We start from the raw sequence: 18886 nt of genomic DNA, 5'->3' as shown, positions 1-18886 counted from the left end.
AGGGCAAAACACCGATGGCGATTAAATGGTACCCCAACAGAACAAGTATCATCATACAGGTATTTAGGGCTGAGGTGACCCTACACTCATCCGGAGCATGGGATCTTCAGGCAAAAAATGCCATTGCTAACGTTAAGAGGAGCATAAAGGCTCTCCTCTCCTTTTTTTATACGAAAGGTGGGCAATATGTGCCATCTGCTTTACAGGTATTTACTGCCAAAGTTATTTCCCAACTGTTATATGGTGCCCAGATAAGTGCTTATGGCAAATATACCTCCTTTGAAACTATTCAAACCAAGTTCCTAAGGAACATATTGGGCACCCCTCTCTGTGTCCCTGATACCATCTTACGCCTCGAAGCTGGGCTCTCCTCGATTGAGGCTCACATATGGATGCTCAAGATCAAGTACTGGCTAAAACTGTTGGTTTTTCCAGTCGGTCTGGCCCCCCTCATACTATCTGACATTTTCCAGTCAAGATGGAAGAAATCTCTATTCAAAAAACTTTCAAGTTTAGTTTTTTCTCCCACTACTATCCTTTCGTTAGGTTTCCCCCAAGCGAAGTTGGCTATCATTCAGCGAATACTAGATGTGGAACTGCAAAACCACTTGTCCCGCGCTGCTCCCAACCTTGGTTTTAGTCCCCATACAGAGGCTTTTGCCCCTGCGCATTATTTGGCCTCTCTTTACACCCCTAGACTCAGGAAAGCGTTTATGCTGGCCAAGCACTTTTAGAGGGCAGATATAAAAAAATTCCATTTGCACAGCATGTCTGCCCCTGCGATGCTGGTGTAGTAGAGTCCATGGGCCATGTCTTATTAGAGTGTCTTTTTTATTGCGACCTTCGACGCTTGTTTATCACCCCTATTTTATGGAAAATCCCGGGTAGGGATGTTGCATTTTATGTTAAATATCTTTTATCCCATAAAAAAACCCTAGTCTCATTTAAGGTTGCGAGTTTTTGTGCTGTGGCCATTAAATACCGAAAAACTTTGTCAACCCAACAACCCATACAGAAGTGAGATTTGGTTTTTAAATAGAAGTTGTTGTAATATGGGCAAGTGCATATTGTACTGCTATTTTTCTTTTTATGATGTTCTTATCTTTATATTGTATGGTGGTCTTTGACTGTAATAAATTAATCATCATGGTCTGTAATTCTTATTGCTCCTACTGAAATATCTACTAAAGAGGGGAACAACTCATCTGCGATAAGAATGTTGTCTAACCTGGAATGAGAATGAGAAACCAAAGGAAGAAAAGTAAAACTGTAAGCCTTTGGATACAGCTCCACCCAAGTATCTTTTAAATCATATATCCAAAAGAGATTTATAAATTGTTGCCTGGTATGAGAAGAGGACTGTCACCCAAGGGATTGGTCCCCCCTCCTATTTTTAGGGGTAGTCACATCTCTGAGATTAATATTAAAATTGTCTCCTATTATCAACTTTCCAGATTGAAAGATTTTAGGTTTCTGGAACAAAGTGGATAAAAATTTAATCTGCCCTGTATTGGGAGCACAAATCAAGCCAAGGGTAAAGTGTATGCTACTGAATACTCCTGCTATGAATGTTCCAGGTCTTTCTACACTGGGTCTTTCCATGCTTTCTCCACTATGAAGGAAAATTAGCTTTAAAAATAATGGCCACTCCCCTTACCTTAGAAGAGCCACACACCACAAACTGTTCACCAAAATACCAATGGTTAAATAGGATGCCATTCTAAAGGAGTCTAAAAATTTTATTCTGTGCACCTCTTGTAGAAAGACCACTAAGGGGTGCATTCATCTTACATAGAGTGTCTTCCTTTTCCTCTTTACATTTCCCAAACCCTTCACGTTCAAAGCCACTGCCTTCAATCCTTGCTTCTCTCCCATGCCTTTTTTAAATCAAACAATCTATTAATACCTAGATAAAGAAAATATTTTCATATATATTACTCATCACCATTGCTCTATATTCTACTCTCTCCCCTCCCCCTTCCTTATAACAACAAATCTTAATGCTAAAACCCAACAAAATGAGCCAAATAATATGGAGCTTGCCCAGCACATTCCAGCAAGCCAGCCGGCGAGAGACACGGGCATATACTCCGAGTGTTTTAAACACACAATCTCTTTACAGGGGAAAACCGCCAACAGAAAAAGGAAAAAGAAAAGAGAATTGGCCCTGATATTCAGCAGGTAAATTAACAAAGGGGACCTAGTCTGCTGCATAAATTATCCGCCAATAAGATGAGTAACAAAGATAAAGACATTTCAAACCACATATAAACATGCATTTAACACATAGGAAGAATGAATCTATCGCTTCATGAAAAACAGATCTATGACGGTTGCGAGTACACTGTCTAAGGGTCCTGTGAGTTGCCCAAAGTCTCTGGTCTGATCTCTTCTTCCATTGAGTTGGGCCCTTTGTGGAGCAACTTCCCCGACAGCCTCTTTTGCCACCCCCTGCCCTTGTCTTTACATCCAGTCCCTTCTTCTCCTTCTTCAGATGGAGGATTAAAATCCTCAGGGCTTTTCATATTGCAAGCCTGGAGAATAGCTAGGGCCTCCGGTATTGTAGATGCTGTTAAAATTTGCCAGTTCTGTGGAAAGATCAGTCTAAAAGGGAAGCCCCCCCCCCAACGAATGCCAGCGTTCTGCAGAACAGCCGTGACAGGGCAAAGTTTCCTGTGTCTCTTCAAGGTTTCAGGACATAGATGCTAGAGAACCATTACTGGATTTCCCTCAAAGGGTAGGTCTTTAGATTTTCTCTTATTTGTCAAAAGCTGGTCTTTTTTTGTGTAACAAGTGAAGCATACCACTATGCTTCGCAGCGGGGCGGAGTCCTTAGGTTTGGTGTTTAGTGCGCGGTGGGATTGGGCAAGGTTGTGGAGAGCCATCTTGCTAAAAAGGATGCCATGGAGAGTGAGTTTTCTTCTGCTCTCTCTTTAATCCTACAAAATCTTAAATTCAATCGTTGGCTGCAATTTCCTATCTCTTCCAGCCTGTTTTTGAGAGTTTTTGTTTTCATGCTTTAAGAATAGAATGTCCTCTGAATTTATCAGGCCCATGTCCATAGCTTCTGATGCTGTAGCTGCAATTTCCCCCAAACAGGAGTTCAGGGTTTCTAATTTATCATCCATGGGCTTAATGGCTGCCATCCAGCTTCACTCCAGTTTTTTTCTGAGTGTTCCTAGTTGTCAGGCCAATTATTCCTTAACATTCAATATATTGTGCCTCGAATCTCCACAGATGTCCAGGCACCATATTGTCGAGTAGAGGCCTCTTAAAGGCACTAGGACTATCCGAAACAATCAGGTGGAAATATTCTTCTAAAATTCCTTCTATGGTTTTAGGGTAGGAAGGTAGCATTCTCTGAAGGAAAATTTGGTAGCTGGGTGAGGATATTGCAGTGCATTGCTGAAAAATTGGGGTTTTTTACTCTGGGGGAGAGAGGAGCAGACAAGTTAAGTGACCATCTTGTGGCTCAGCCTGCCACACCCCCTCTTCCCTAATGGTTTTCTGATCACCACCAGACTGCTTATCCGGTCTGTGCTTTTCTCTACTTGCCTTATAATTCCCCACTACTGGTACTTTCCTCCAACGTAACTTAACTGGCTTCATAATTATGTCAATCTCTATTTTACAAACTCCATCTAGCTGTTCATCTCCTTCAAACACATCCCTGAATCCCCTCTGAATCCTTTCTTGATTCCGGCATCCATCTTCATTTGGGTTTTCAGTGACTCCGCTGTCCACTTTCAATGTTCTGGAACTTTATCAAGTTCATAGCCTGGATTGCCTTAAGGCCTAACAGTGATGTGGCTCCCTTGTAATCTTCAACCACAAACTCCAGCTTGTATTCTTTGTTAGTCTTTGGAGTAGAAATTTTGAGTCTGTGTCTTCCCACTGGTTCAGATGCAGTGTGATTATACATTCTTAAAAGCTGATTACTCTCGTACAATGGAATATTGGGGTTCACTACGTGGATGGGGATAACGTTGCAGCTGGCAGCACAGTCTAATTGGAACTGGAATCTTTTATTCCCCAAGTGCATGGCTGCATATAGCTGTTTCTGGTGTCCTATTGGCTTTTCCTGTACTGTGTTTATTATATGATCTGTTACCCACGGAATGTCTTCACATTCACTCTCCATATTTACAGTGCGCACTCTAGGTTTGGGCTTTTTCCATTTTGATAGACACTTGAATGCAATGTCTGTCACAGTTGTGGCATTTCTTCCTATAAGCTGGGCACCTCTCTTTTTGTCTTGCATGTTTCCCCACACAGTATTTGCATTATTCTATGGTATTCACTGTTGCCCTTATGGCTGGTTTCTCCCTCTCTTTCTTCTGTACTGTATGGATGGGCTTCACTGTCTGTCCTTCTAGGGCTCCAATCCTGTCTTTGGACAACTCAGGTGCCCTGGATATCTCCAAGCTTTTCTCTAGAGTCAAGTCAGCCTCCCTCAGTAATCACTCTTGTACTTGAATGTCCCAGATTCCACACACTATCCTGTCCCTTATAATGCCAGAAGTGTCACAAGGAATTCTGATTGGCTTCTGAAGGCAACTACCATTAAGACATTCCTTTCATTCAAGGGCTCAATAAGCTCGACTTTCAGGGTTTTTGCTAATGCTACTCTCTGACTCACACCTTCACCTGCAGGCAGTGCACGTTCACTTCTAGCTGCCCAAACAGTGCAACTGGTTTATATTTTCAATAGGAATTCAAAGATTCCAAGTGACCATACAATGCAGTGCTGCTGGGTTCTTTAGCAAAGTGGTCCATATTTGCCAGTTTCCATGCTTCTCATCAGGAATGTGAGGTCTTAGCATTGATTGCAAGTGATTGATTTTTTACAGTTAATATAGCCTAGCAATCCAGCCAGGCACCATTCTGGACCTGCATAGCTGCCAGGTCTCTTATTTACCTTTCTATCAATGCCTCTATTGTCACGGGTGGTATACAAGATGTGGCAAGAATATACTATACTGGTTCTATCACCCCCATTCTGGCCCAGTATACCATAATTGTCAGAAATAAGCAACTTGGCAATGACTCCGCTGTGGGATCTTCCAGTGCATCCAGACATACTATCTCATGGCCCTCGAAGAGGCTTCCTGCCTGAGGTGGTGGGTAGCATTCTGTCATTCCAGCTTCCTTCCACTCTTGGCATTTATCCTCTGCATGGTCAGTCTTCCTAGACATAAGTTCATTGAAAAAATGCTGGAATCACAGCGGAATCTTCACACTATCTTGTCAGTGTGGAAGAAACCATCATTTCAGCCTTTAAAATCAGTGTATCTTCATTTGTTGTCTCTCAAAGTTCCTCATGCCCTCCATTGATACACTGATGCAGTACTGGAGATGTAGCCAATTTCTTTGAACTACTTGTGGTTTTTTAAATAATGCGTCACCTAAGATTTTTTGTATGTTTTTATACAGCCCCATGTCCTTGTACTTTGTATCCAAACTGTGTTCCCTGGACACAGTTTTATAAATTAATTCACTTTGTGTCTAATACTGAAATTCTAATTCCTCTTTCACCCTAGCTTCCACAGGGATCAGGACTTAGTGTGGTGCTGTCAAGTCAAAAGGAGTAGCCAACGGCATAATCTTTATTTTATAGCCTCTTGATATTTTGCCCAAACCTGGAAACACTCTTGGGTATATTTCTGGAACATTTAGTTGTTGTTTTTTGATGTTGTCAAGTCTCTGTACAAGATGTACCCAAACACTGAGGTCTTGTTCTAAATATACAGGTTAATGAATTGCTTTCCCCTCTTTTTCTAATTTTGCGTAAAACTGTACCCAAATTTCAATGTGGCATTACCAGGTCCATAGAGAACTCCACTTGGTAGTTGGAAGCATTCATCTCAATGTGGCTTATTCTGTTTCATGGGAATTACAGTGACAACAGGTCCTGTATCAATTTTAAAGTGAAAAGGCTTTCAGTTCATGCTTGTGACCAAGATGGCACCTGCTGTATTGAGTAGACCCTACAAATATGGGTTTTCCAGAGTCTTCATCAATGGCTACCAATATTTGTTCTTGTGTCATTTGTACAGTTATAGACATTCCGCGTACAGCTGCAAAATGCCCTATTCTGTGACATCACCTACATTCCACTTCCTCTGGAGGGCATCCCTGCCAATTGTGAGTAGGTTTTCTGACACATCTTCTGCACATGTTCTCCACATACATTCTGGTAAACTGTGTAGGTCTCGCATGCTCCACTTGTGAGGTGGATTTACGCTACACTTTTGGTCTGATCACCTTTTCTACAGCTTTATTCTTGATTTTTGCAGTGTCCACACAATTTGAAGCATTTGTACTTCTGGGGCTAGCCTGTCAGCCTATCTGTTGCTATTGCAGTTGCTAATGTGAGGTCAGGATCCAACTAAAGTTGTGCTGACAATTTTGTATCTTTTATGCCCACAATGATCCTGTCACTTATTAGCTCCTCTTTAATTGCTCCCTAATTACAGTGTTTGGGCAGCAGTGATAAAAGCTTCCATAGTTTTCTCCTGCTTCTGGCACCTGCAGTTGAACATTGTTCTTTTGTATATAACATTTTTCTTTCCTGTGAAATTATTCTCAACAGCTTCGTTCCCTTTCTTATAAGTTTTCTGGCCTTCTGCTGTAGGCCACATAAAATATTGCCTGCAATGATTTCCACTGCAAAAATGAGAGCATTCACTTGTTCTTCTGGTTTCTGCATTAAACCAGAAACCATCTACTCCTCAAATATAATTCAGCTGGGCCACCAAATTTCTAAAGTTGAGCCATCTGTGTTAAAGGATTCATAGCTCTACAAATTTGTTTCTTTCCATTCTTCTTGACTCTTGTTTTACTTTTTCTTTTACTTTGCAATAATTCTTCCTTGGTGTTTTCTCCAATTTTAAAATCTTGCTTCTGTTTAGTTTCCCACACGCCCTTCCCGCAACATGAAGTCTTTTTCTTTCTCTTGAATCAAAACGCCCCAAACATCCCATTCAGACACCATGCTATATGAAACAAACACCAGCAGCCAAGCTGACTTAGAAACTGAAGTGCTTCTTCCTCAGGAGATAGCCCCTCCTTCATTGAACTCCACCTCCCCTTCCTGTTCACACTTTAACCCTTGAAGGACCAATAGTATATCTCACCACAGTTACTTCCACATCACAGGGCTTACATGCAGAGAAACTTCTACATATTGCATGATTCTTATAAACATAAATTCAACACAGTATTCCCACATGCCTAAGTCCTTCAGAAACCCTAATAACATTTTCTAATAAGAGGAATCGCCCTTTGATGTGTAGAGCAGAATAAACACATAGTACTGGTAGAGATTTGACGCTGCTGCTGCTACTAATTTTGAGTTTTGTACAAAGGACTGAAAAGGGGGCTTTCTAGGGCCAAGCTATTAGTCTGAAATGTGCAGTGCTACCAAAAGATATTACAAGTGTACAAGTTTCAAAAGGCAAGATGCACATGACTAGTACTTGGGAGACCAGAGTTCAAATCCCTACTCGGCCATGAAGCACACTGGATGACTTTGGGCCAGTCACTGTTTCTCAGCTTCACCTACTGTACCTCACAGGGTCGTTGTGAGAATAAAATGAGGAGGGGAAGAATCATCTTGAGCTCCTTGCACAAAAAGCAGGACATAAATGAAACAACAACAGTAATACCAACAAAAGGTATTTCCTAGCTAGGGTATGGGGAGAGGGGAAGAGAGGGTACAAAAACCCTACAGACCTGAACTCTGAAAGCTTGCCTTTAAAAGGAGAGGGAAAGGACTCAACACAGAGAGGGAAGGTCTACACACACACACACACTCTCTCCCACCAGATCAATGTGGCAAAGGGAAGGTGGTGGTGGTGGTGAGACGATAAGGAACATATTAAGTCCTCTTTTTCCTAAAAGGATTTTCAAAGGACAGGGGCAAAAAAGGGAGAACTATCTAAGCCATTCTCTTAGCAGGACCCTGGCTGGTTATTGACCTGATAAATACAGAAGATCTTTCTCTTCTCACTTGCTCCCACCCTCCCAGTACTGCTGGGGCTCAGCTCAGGAGAACCCCCCCTTTTTTGGCTTCTTCTCTCTCTCTCTCTCTCTCTCTCCACCCATCCTTTCACTGTCAGTATTTTTGAATAGGAGCAAGCGATCCAGGTGGCTTGCTCCCACATACCATGTTTGGAGGAAAAGCATGCGTATGTGCTGCTGCTCTTGAACAGGAGCGATCTGGTTCTCATGCACAGTGGCTGCTGGGCATAAAGTTACCTGCCATGCAATGCACATTGCATGTTGGGTAATTTTGTGTCAGGCAGCCACATTCCCTTGGAGTCATATCACTCCCATCCAAGAGCAGCAGCAGCACTGCCCTAAGCTTTCCTGTGCACATATGCAGTCAGGGAGAAGGGTGACTACTGAGTGGTGATGCTGTGGCACAGCAGTGATGGGCCCCTCTGAGCTCCTAGGCCCTCAGCCAAGGCCCAATGTGGCCTACTGCTGTTGCTGGCCATGGTAACTATATATTCATTTCCGTACATTGCACAATCCAAATGACTGCGCTCTTGACCAAACTCCTGGGGTCAAGATACCAACACAGAACACATCTACTCCCTCCCTGAACTTGAACTTGCAGCCCTTTGGGAATTCATTGAGAAAGAAGTGTAGTTTTATCATTTATCACTGGCTGGAGCCCTGATACTTTGTCAAAAAGAAATCTGGAGAATTATACCTGTAGCCATGAATGAAATCACTATTTGTAATCACTGCTCCTTCTTGCTGATGCCAGAACTCTTTAAGTATCTGCAGGTGGTTCCACTCATGTATCAATCTGGATTTCAAGAGTGCATACAACCTGGTGCGTGTTAAGAAAGGGGGACAGACAAATAGAAAAAAGTCCTTTAAACAAGCTGCAGGCATGCTCTTCATTCTCTCTAGTGCTCTGGTAGTATTCTAGTACTATATGAATGATGTGTTTCAGGATATGCTAGATCAGTTCATAGTCATCTACTGGGATGACATCCTGATCTACCCCAGAGCTTGGAAAAGTTACTTTTTGGAACTACAACTCCCATCAGCCCAATCCAGTGGCCATGCTGGCTGGGGCTGATGGGAGTAGTAGTTCAAAAAAGTAACTTTTCCAAGCTCTGATCTACTCTGAGATATTCCAGCGACTTACAGAAGCTATCCAAGGGGTCTTGCAGTAGCTCTGTGAACACCATCTATGTACAAGATTGAAGAAATGTGCAACTGATTTTGTCACAGTAGAGTTCCTTGGCCTCATAATTTCCCTCTGCCCACAGTTTGTCCAGAATCCAGGTGAACCTATCCCAAGCACAAACCTTATTGGACTGGCAGATGCCACAGTTGCAGAAAAACTTGCATTGGTTCCTGAGCATCACCAATTATTGCCATTCTTTCCTTAAAGACTCTCCCTGCTGTTTCAACACCTCTGACAGATCCCCTGAAAGCTAGCCAGCTGATCCCATGGAGCCCTGTTACTCTATGAAGGATTAGGAGGGGCAGAACAACAGTTATTCTGGAGTCAACTAAATGTCTGTTTAAAATATTTTGGATTTTTAGCGTCATCAAGAAATTAATGGAAACAATGTAAACAAGAACCACACACAGTAACTCAAATCCTAAGCCACAGTTAATTACAAAGTATTCTTAGTTACTATTGTTAGACTAGGAAGAGTTGTTTTCACAGTTGCTGGCTTCACTGTTGATGAGTTTCACTCTTCTTCACTGGCTGAAAACTGATCTGTCTCCCTCAAGAGCCCCTGCTTTGCATGCAGAAGGTCCCAGGTTGAGTTCCTAACATCTCCAGTTAAAAAAGGGTCAGGTAGCTTTCCATGCGTTTATCACTGTTGTTGGACCTACTATGCTCAGAATGATCCTTTGTTTCTGTTTCTGTTTGATACTGGAAATATTAAAATACATATTTCAAAGGGGGGAGAAGGATCAGGTCAGAGCTTGGAAGATTACTTTAAAAAAGTAATAAATTACAGTTACAGTTACATGGCCCAAAAAAGTAGTAATTACCGTTACAATTGCAATTGCTCTGAAAGTAACTGATTACTTTACTTTTCCTCCAAAGTAATCACTACAATTACATTTCAGTTACCTAAAAAGAAACACGCCTACAAGGTGCTGGCCTTGGCTGCTGCACATCTAAGTAGCCTAAAACAACATTAAAAATAAACAAACACATACAGAGGTAGTAGAATAATTATTTTTATTCATAAGATAGCAATGGTGGTCTCTCCACTGGTAAGGGTGGTGGGGAGGGAGGCTGAGGCCACTACTCAGATCTTTGCACGTCAAACCAAGTGCAACCCCCCCACTCAGCCAGCCAGCATAATCTCTCTCACTTAACCAGCTCTCGGACCCTGCCCTGCCACCAACTAAGGGACACTCACCCAAGCAAACATTGTTCCCTGAGATGCAAAAAAGTTAAAATACTGCAAATGCAGCACAGTAGGCAGAGAGGGTGGTGGAGGCCACCTTGTGTGCCAAGTGCAAACACAGTACTCACACACACACACACACACACACACACACACAGAGTTATCTTTCACCTCCACAATTCTTTATCTCCATGCTGCTGCTGCCTCCTTCTCCTTTATCTATGTTCTTGACCTCTGGATCCTTTTTCCCTCCACTCCATTCTTCACCACTACTATACGTTTTTTAAAATAATTGTTTTCTCCACTCCACCCCGTCTCACTTTCTGCCTCCTCCTTCTTCGCCTCCTACCCATCCACAGAGCACGAGGAAAGAGCGACACTGCACAGAAGCCCAGTTTGAGGCACATGATTTTCATCCACAAATCAGAGGAGCAGAAGACTTTCCCTGCTCCCCCCCCAAGTAATGCCCAAAAGTAATTCTGGAAACGTTACAATTACTCCACAAAAGTAGTAAAATTACTCCTAGTTCTATTACAATCAAAATGTAAAGGAATTACCTACTCGTTCCTCAAAAAAGTAATGAATTACAAATAATTCGTTACTTGTAACTAGTTACTTCCAAGCTCTGGATCAGGCAACATTGTGATGGGAAAGAGACCTCTCTGGAATTCTTGAGAATTGCTGCCAGTCAGAGTAGACACTATTGGGCTAAATGGACAAATAGCCTGACCCGGGACAAAGCAGCTTCTGAAGCACCTTGACAGTCAGTAGGTAGCCCTCTTTCATTACGCGGTAATGCCAAGTTTGCAAGCAGGAGGTTGGAGGCCTGAGAGGAATTGCAGGGGATAAAGAACTGGTAAGCTCTCCTCCCTAGTGCAAAAGCCTGAGACTGCTAAACTTGGGGACTAACTTCCTGGTCACCGTCCCAAAACTCAGCAGTCTTCTGCTATTTAGCACAATTTCCCTATAAAGCTGATGGCAAAACTTTGGGGCTAGGTGAGCAGAGAGTGACCCAGCTCCTACTTGTTAGAGTGTGCAGTGGGAGTGTATTTACAACCTCCTCCTTCATCCTAGGCTGTATTAAAGAGCTGGGGGAATGGTTGGGGTCTGACGCATCATTGTTAGATATATCTTCTGACCCTACTTTCGCCTCTCCTATTTCAGGATACTTCAAGTTATGTGGGGCTTGATGAGGCCAGTTCTCTCCCCACACACACATACATACACTTCCTTCTTCCTTTATTTTCTGACTGCTGCTCTCAACAACCCATGAGGGTAATGAGCATGCTCAGTCCTTCTCAGTCTGTTTGGTCCAACCCCACCTTTTCTTTTTAATTAACATATTTAATATTTTTCTACATACATGGGAGTCTCTTGAATATATGAAAACCCCTCCCTTGTTTGTAGGGTGGCCCCATTTGACTGCCCTACTGATAAGCACAGTGTTAGGTAAAGATGATGAGGATGTTACAAGAAACATCCACTGGGTGGCAGCACAGGCTAAAGAGGAAAAGTTTAGATGTTCTTTTTCAATTTCCCAACACAAACAAAACATCCACCCCTCCCTCCACCCTTTTGGAGGGGGGCAGGAAAGCTTCCCAGCAGACTTACATGAAAGTTATTGGAACAGGTTCGTAATATCAGAAACACAAAAATGGCAAGAACAGCCTTCACTACAGGTCAGTAACTAAACATAAGAACATAAGAAGAGCCTGCTGGATCAGGCCAGCGGCCCATCTAGTCCAGCATCCTGTTCTCACAGTGGCCAACCAGGTGCCTGGGGGAAGCCCGCAAGCAGGACCCGAGTGCAAGAACACTCTCCCCTCCTGAGGCTTCCGGCAACTGGTTTTCAGAAGCATGCTGCCTCTGACTAGGCTGGCAGAGCACAGCCATCATGGCTAGTAGCCATTGATAGCCCTGTCCTCCATGAATTTGTCTAATCTTCTTTTAAAGCCATCCAAGCTGGTGGCCATTACTGCGTCTTGTGGGAAGCAAATTCCATAGTTTAACTATGAGCTGAGTAAAGAAATACTTCCTTTTGTCTGTCCTGAATCTTCCAACATTCAGCTTCTTTGAATGTCCACAAGTTCTAGTATTATGAGAGAGGGAGAAAAGCTTTTCTCTATCCACTTGCTCAATGCCATGCATAATTTTATACACTTCTATCATGTCTCCTCTGACCCGCCTTTTCTCTAAACTAAAAAGCCCCAAATGCTGCAACCTTTCCTCGTAAGGGAGTTGCTCCATCCCCTTGATCATTCTGGTTGCCCTCTTCTGAACCTTTTCCAACTCTATAATATCCTTTTTGAGATGAAGCGACCAGAACTGTACACAGTATTCCAAATGCGGCCGCACCATAGATTTATACAACAGCATTATGATATCGGCTGATAACTAGATGTGTCTCAGAGTGAAGTGCCCAGGAATGGCACATATGTGTGTGCATGCAATCATGCACTATGTTATTGACAATTCAGAATTATTCTCACCAGCTATAGAGTGTGAAATGGCAGACTGTCCACTGCTACGTGGTCAGTTATGACGAAAGGACACTAACATTACTCATGCTTTTAAAAACACGTGCTTAATAATGCTGCCACATTTATTTGGAAGGAAAAGCAGCTGTGGACACAGATCTAGCACTGTGTTCCTTATTCAGTTTGGGGCCCTGGGCAGGATTCCCACTAAAAATCCCTCTTTCTGCTATTTGTTTGCAATGAACAGCACTGAGGAGGGAGGTGTTGTGTGTGTGTTTGGGTGGCCAGCTCAAAAAAGAGGAAAGGGCTCCTGCACCTTTAACAGTTGTGTAGAGGTGTTGTTCCCTCATCTACACAACTATTCAAGGTGGAGGAGCCCTGTCCTCCTTTGCATCTGGGGACTGTGTGTAGGGATGTCAGAGAATTCCGAAGAAAATGCAAGCAGAAATTGCCAGTGTCCACTTATTCATCCCATGTTCTGAATGGAACTAAATCTAGTGAATATGACCAGCGTTGTGGCTTTCAGGCTGCAAATGACATGTAACTGATTGCAGCTTCCCCCTAATTTGCATTTGCACTGAAATGAATGAGGTGGAATAATGTAATGACAACATAATGTATGCAGTGAGTGATGTTCACTACACAGGCGGCAATACAAATAAAAGTATTTGGCAGAAGAAGAACTGCAGTGGAACAGAAACAGTGCTGCATGCAACCAATACAGGACACAGCTGAAAATGATGCCTTCTTACATCCCTACTCGTATATGTACATATGTGTCTCTCTGTGTGTAGGCAGGCAGGCAGACAGGCAGTTAATTATTTGTGTGTATTGACATTCATAGCACTAGAGAAAAGATGAATCTCTTCCCTAACCCTCAAAGATTTACTTACTCAAGACTCAAGGGAGGAGAGGGTTGAAACCTGAAACATGGGGACTCTAACAACTCACACATGATTGGTTACTGACAAGAACACAGCCTAGCCCAACCTTATGTCTTTAAGAACAACTTGACATGCAGATATCAAAGCAAGGTGACAAGCTACCACCTACTCATGTCTGGTCTGGATATCGAGAAGCTCTTAAAGACACATTTGAAAAACAGCTGGTTGAAAAATTGGCGTTTTAAAACTCAGAATAATAAAGCATTTAAAATGGCAAGGTTCCGAAGGTTGTGCGCACAGCAAACAGTAGTACTAGGGACAGGTTGGTATGAGAAAACTGGGAGCTCTTGGTGAAAAGGGACAGTAGGGAGTATAAACAGCCAGCAATCTCCAGCTTAATCCTGGCCACCAAAGCCAAGCCAAACATGAACATATTGGAATCAGGAAATGTAAAAAGGAATGAAAGTGTACATGTCCCTGAACCCCCCAAATACGTTTTGGTCTACCTTATATCATATATCTCCATGACTGAGAGACTGCCCCCTTTCAAGTCCACAATACTTTTTCGGATACTGTCATGTTGGCACAATAATCATAAATGGATGATGACGCCAGATAATAAAACTAAACAAGGAACTGGTAGTGTCCACTGTAAAGCTTTGGGGTACTCCAGATCATACATCCACATGTCCAGGTGACTGACCTCTACAAGAGGGCATTGAATCACATCAAGTCCAATGCTTTCCTTTGATGCAAGAAAGGATGCACAGCCATGCCAAAACTAGCCAAAATATGTAGAAAAGAATAAAGGACTGGGGGGAATCTACACTCCAAAATAAACTTTGGGCCATACCAATTTGACAGTGGAATCCAACATAGTGCTAAAGAAACAGTTCCACCAGTGCAAGGTTTTCTGCTAGTGCAGTGGAACACTCTGCCCCCTCCTCCTCAGGAAAGGCCCTTCTCTCAGTCCCAACACCTTCACAAGTGCGATTGGTGGGGATGCGAGATAGGGCCTTCTCGGTGGCTGCCCCCAGGTTCTGGAACTCTCTTTCTAGGGAAGCACGAATGGCCCCTTCCTTGCTAACCTTCCGTTGGCAGGCAAAGACTTTTTTATTCCGACAGGCTTTTGGACTAGAAGATGTTTAAGATAGGGCCTCATAAGTTCTGTTGTATTGTTCTATGTTCCTATTCTTAATGTTTTAAATTGTCTTAGTATCTTAAGTGTATGTTTCATGGTTTTAATGTTATGAATAGTTTGATTCTATTTTAATTGTATATTTTTGTATGTTTTTTACCTATGTGTAGTTTTTATTTGTAAGCCGCCCTGAGTTCCAGTTTTGGAAAAAGGGTGGGGTAAAAATAAAGATTCATTCATTCCTCCCCTCTCTCAAAATCTGATCTAGGGGTTTCCCCAGCCCTCTGGATTTGGGGAAGGTATGGGGCATGTGGGGGGAGGAGAGGGGGGAAATCCCACTGTGCAAGCAGAAATCCTTGTGCTGACAGGACATGTTAGTAGAATACCATTCTATATATCCACATGTCTACATTGTGCATGTCTGCAAGTATGTCTATAATCCCGTTAGGAACAAGCACATCCAAGCAGCAACTGTTTAGTGACATCAGCTACAATTGAGAGCACTATTGGATAAGCATCATTGTTGTGTCCTTATTTATTTTAAAATAAAATTATATGCTATGTTTCTACTACAATTGTTCACAAGGCATCTTCACAAATCAAAATTTAAAATCCAGCCAGCAAATAATAATGTTGCTTGACTCTTGGTAATCCCAGTTGACCTAATTGCTGTGTAAACACCTTGCCTCTGTTCTAAAGAGCTGTACATTTTAGACATATCTTCGGATCATTTCAGGGTTTGCTCAGAAATTCCCACCTTCATGTCCATGTGCACTGTGTCCAATTAGGCATTCCCTACCACAAAGGTAAAGTGGCTAAACAGTGTTTGCCTCTTGGGTAGGGTGTTAGGGATCTCTTAACAGATGAAATTTGCCTTCCCAGAGAAATGTTAGGAAAGACACAGAGAATCAAGTGGGCAGAAGTGTGGGTGGGTGGGTAGGTGGATTGGGCTGAAAATCCAGATTTCTCAAAATGGATTCACTTAACAACTATGCAGAAAACTTGCAATAAAACATATAATTATATTTCATTTCCTACCAGGTAAATGGGTTTGTCTGTCTGAAGGAACACCATCAAATGTAGCTTATTAACTTGCCTACCTCACCTTTCTACCTAAGTTTCTAATACATATTCTTCTCTGCATATTTGCATAAAAGCATTTGATAGTGTCATGCACCTACAGAAGGCTTTGGGCTGAATGTATCTGAATCCCATCTGATAGCAGACTCTCTCCTGGATGTGTGGGGTGAACGATTTGGGATGGTCCAAATATTTTTGGGCATTTGGCATTCCTAGGCTGCCCTGGTGTGCTCCTTGATACACAAGATGGTTGCCAATTCTAGCTTTCTTTCCCTTGTTAATAAACCAAACAATCATGTTCAGCTAGACTTTAAGATTTTTTAAGAGAATTGTTATTTGGAAGAAAAACATAAATTCAGCTTAGACATTTTTACTACCATAATGCAGCCTAGCCAAGAAATATTTGTTTTTCTCCATCACTTTAATTCCTGCCTAAGCTGCCTCATTACAGGCCCAAATTTTAACTTTTTCAAGAGATCCAAGTTCTTGGGTATTTGGATACCCAGGCATTTGATGGATTTGATGCATATTGGCAATCCCAACTCTGTAGATTTGTCATGGAGGTGTAATCCAATATTTCTGCCATTATTTCAGGTACAGATTTTTCCAGATCAGACAGAATCAAAACAATGCCCTGAGCAAACACATTAATAACATGGTGAACCCCATCGCTGCTTATCCCCTTCTAGGGATGGAATCCATTGGCCGGTGTCACTTCGAAAGCATTCCGTCTACCTAACAGGCTGATATCAAATCGAGTTCATTCTTGGTCCACAAGCTGCTGTTTTTACCGATCTGTTTTCCCCCCTCAGAAAAAATATTCATATTAATATCAATATTTTTGAAGGAAATATTGATATTTTGAAAGGAAGTTGATAAATTAAAGGAAATATTGATAAAAATGTCAATTTTTGATATCAGTGTGTTAAAAAATCCATACAGTAGGGCCCCGCTTACTGGAGTTCCGTTTTGTGGCGTTCCGCTGATGCAGCGGCTTTCAATTAGGGGAAATCCCCCATTTTAAAGCCAATTTTGTGCTTTTGCGGCATTTTCGCGCGACGCAGCCTATTATAGTCAATGGGTTCCGCTTTACGGCAATTTCTGCTTTACAGCGGGGGCCTGGTCCATAACGCGCCATATAAGCAAGGCCCTACTGTATCCAAAAATAGCCATGGAAAATTCCTACATAAAAAAATCCGATCTGCAATCTGCTTCCCTGCAAGCTGCTCTAGTTTGTTTGGATGTAATGCATTTGTAAGCATGGTGCTCCCATCCCTACAGTTGGGCTGTATTGCCAGTTCATTCATGAAGACAAATAAGGTATCCAGGTCCCTTGAACCCAGACCTTGATAACAGGAGACAGAGTCTGGGAGTTGGTGTGTCATAGGACAGGGTTGGAATCTGGTGGAGCAAAGGATGGCACCTGGTAGTGATCGGTGCCAGGTGCCTCAAGGGTTGGACCTAATGAACATGGGATAGAATCAACTAATATAAAAGCTCTCAAGCCAAATGAAAAACAGCCGGTCTCCTACATTCTGTCTCTGAAATTGTAGTTCTTCCCTTAGAGAACCTGAGGCTTAAACTATGAAACTTCAGGTCAAACCCTGAGATCTGGAACCTCTGGGAAGGAGACTGCAAACAGGAAGCTATAGGGAGTTACATTCACACAGAGAATTAACTCAGCTCCTAATCTCTCCACTCTCTTTTCTTGGCGTGAGAGGAATTCTGTAGCAGGTTCATGCTAAGAAGCTTGCAAGGCAGGGAGGTATATATAAACCTGTTAACTAAACCAGTTAATTTACCAACGTCTGTGTGGGGCTTGAATTCCACTATCGAGATTCTACAGACAACACTCTGAAAACTTCAGATCTGAAACCAAGAAACAATCTTCAAATTTGTTTTCATTTCATAAGCCATCAGTTTGATGCTACATCAGAGCAAAGGAAATTCAGAGGGGAAGGAAGAGAGGGGGGAGAGAGATCCACTAGAAATATGTCCACAACCAAATGTACATGATTATGGACATACTTTGGATGCATCTGAGGCCCTTGAAAGATTTTTAGGGCCAAACTACATGCAATGTTAGTCACACTTTTTGAAAAAAAAATGATAGCTTTTATTTTTGAGAGAAAAAACAGCTGCTGCAGAACCCCCAATCTAGAATGTGCTCCTAAACTTGATCGTCACAGCACTGCTTTAAAAATAAATAAATAATTGTCCACATTACAATCAAAACGACATAGACAGCACGTATATCTTACAAATGAAAATATTTTACAGCTAGCTATTACATTAAATTCATTATGAAAACCATTCTGGGAGCAACTGATAGCTGTCCACTTAAATCATTTTCATGTATGTATGTCATTAATTTCCCTACACTGATTTTCTGTTGAAAAATCACCCTCTACCTGGCTATTTGCCCTGCAAGGTGCTGTTATATTCATAAGAAAAAGGTTATATATGTAGTGGAATTCTGGCCAGAATCAAAACAAAATTTTCGCAACTGGTTAGACAAGCTCTTTCCTGGGTGGTGTTGGATAACTGTTGCCTAAAGACAAACCTATTTCATCTAGGTCAGCAATTGCTTTTGGAAAAGCAAGCTCCCTTACCATTGTGCTAGCACGCAAGGATTCAACAGGATGGCGCATGATTAAATTAGGAGTGCTGGCAAGCATTTGAAACTGTTGCCTGCAACATAACAGCTCAATTAACTTTCATTTTTGTAGAGAGAGAGCAGCTGCATGAGGAATAAAATAGAAGATGTGCTTTAAAATTTGCTGAAATGGCTATTTTCCTTTTGGGTGTAATCTATCAGGAAGTTTTCCCCAGGACAAGCCCTGACAGTGGCTTGCATTAGCATCGCTTAGAGACACACAAGTGACACAAACAGCCCAATACCCTGCACGC

At 42.2% G+C, this 18886-nt stretch overlaps 1 protein-coding gene across 1 annotated transcript in view; it reads left to right on the top strand.

Moving 5' to 3' along the window:
- Positions 1-18886, top strand: part of KEL (Kell metallo-endopeptidase (Kell blood group)) — a 101509-nt gene that overhangs the window by 5853 nt on the left and 76770 nt on the right. Inside the window, exon 2 of the mRNA XM_061637619.1 lies at positions 6057-6144. The gene's annotated coding sequence lies outside the window, so the exon portion shown is untranslated. The remainder of the gene's footprint in view (positions 1-6056; positions 6145-18886) is intronic.

Source organism: Rhineura floridana, chromosome 1 (genome assembly GCF_030035675.1).
Source record: "Rhineura floridana isolate rRhiFlo1 chromosome 1, rRhiFlo1.hap2, whole genome shotgun sequence".
NCBI lineage: Eukaryota > Metazoa > Chordata > Lepidosauria > Squamata > Rhineuridae > Rhineura > Rhineura floridana.
This window is presented reverse-complemented; position numbering and strand designations above follow the sequence as displayed.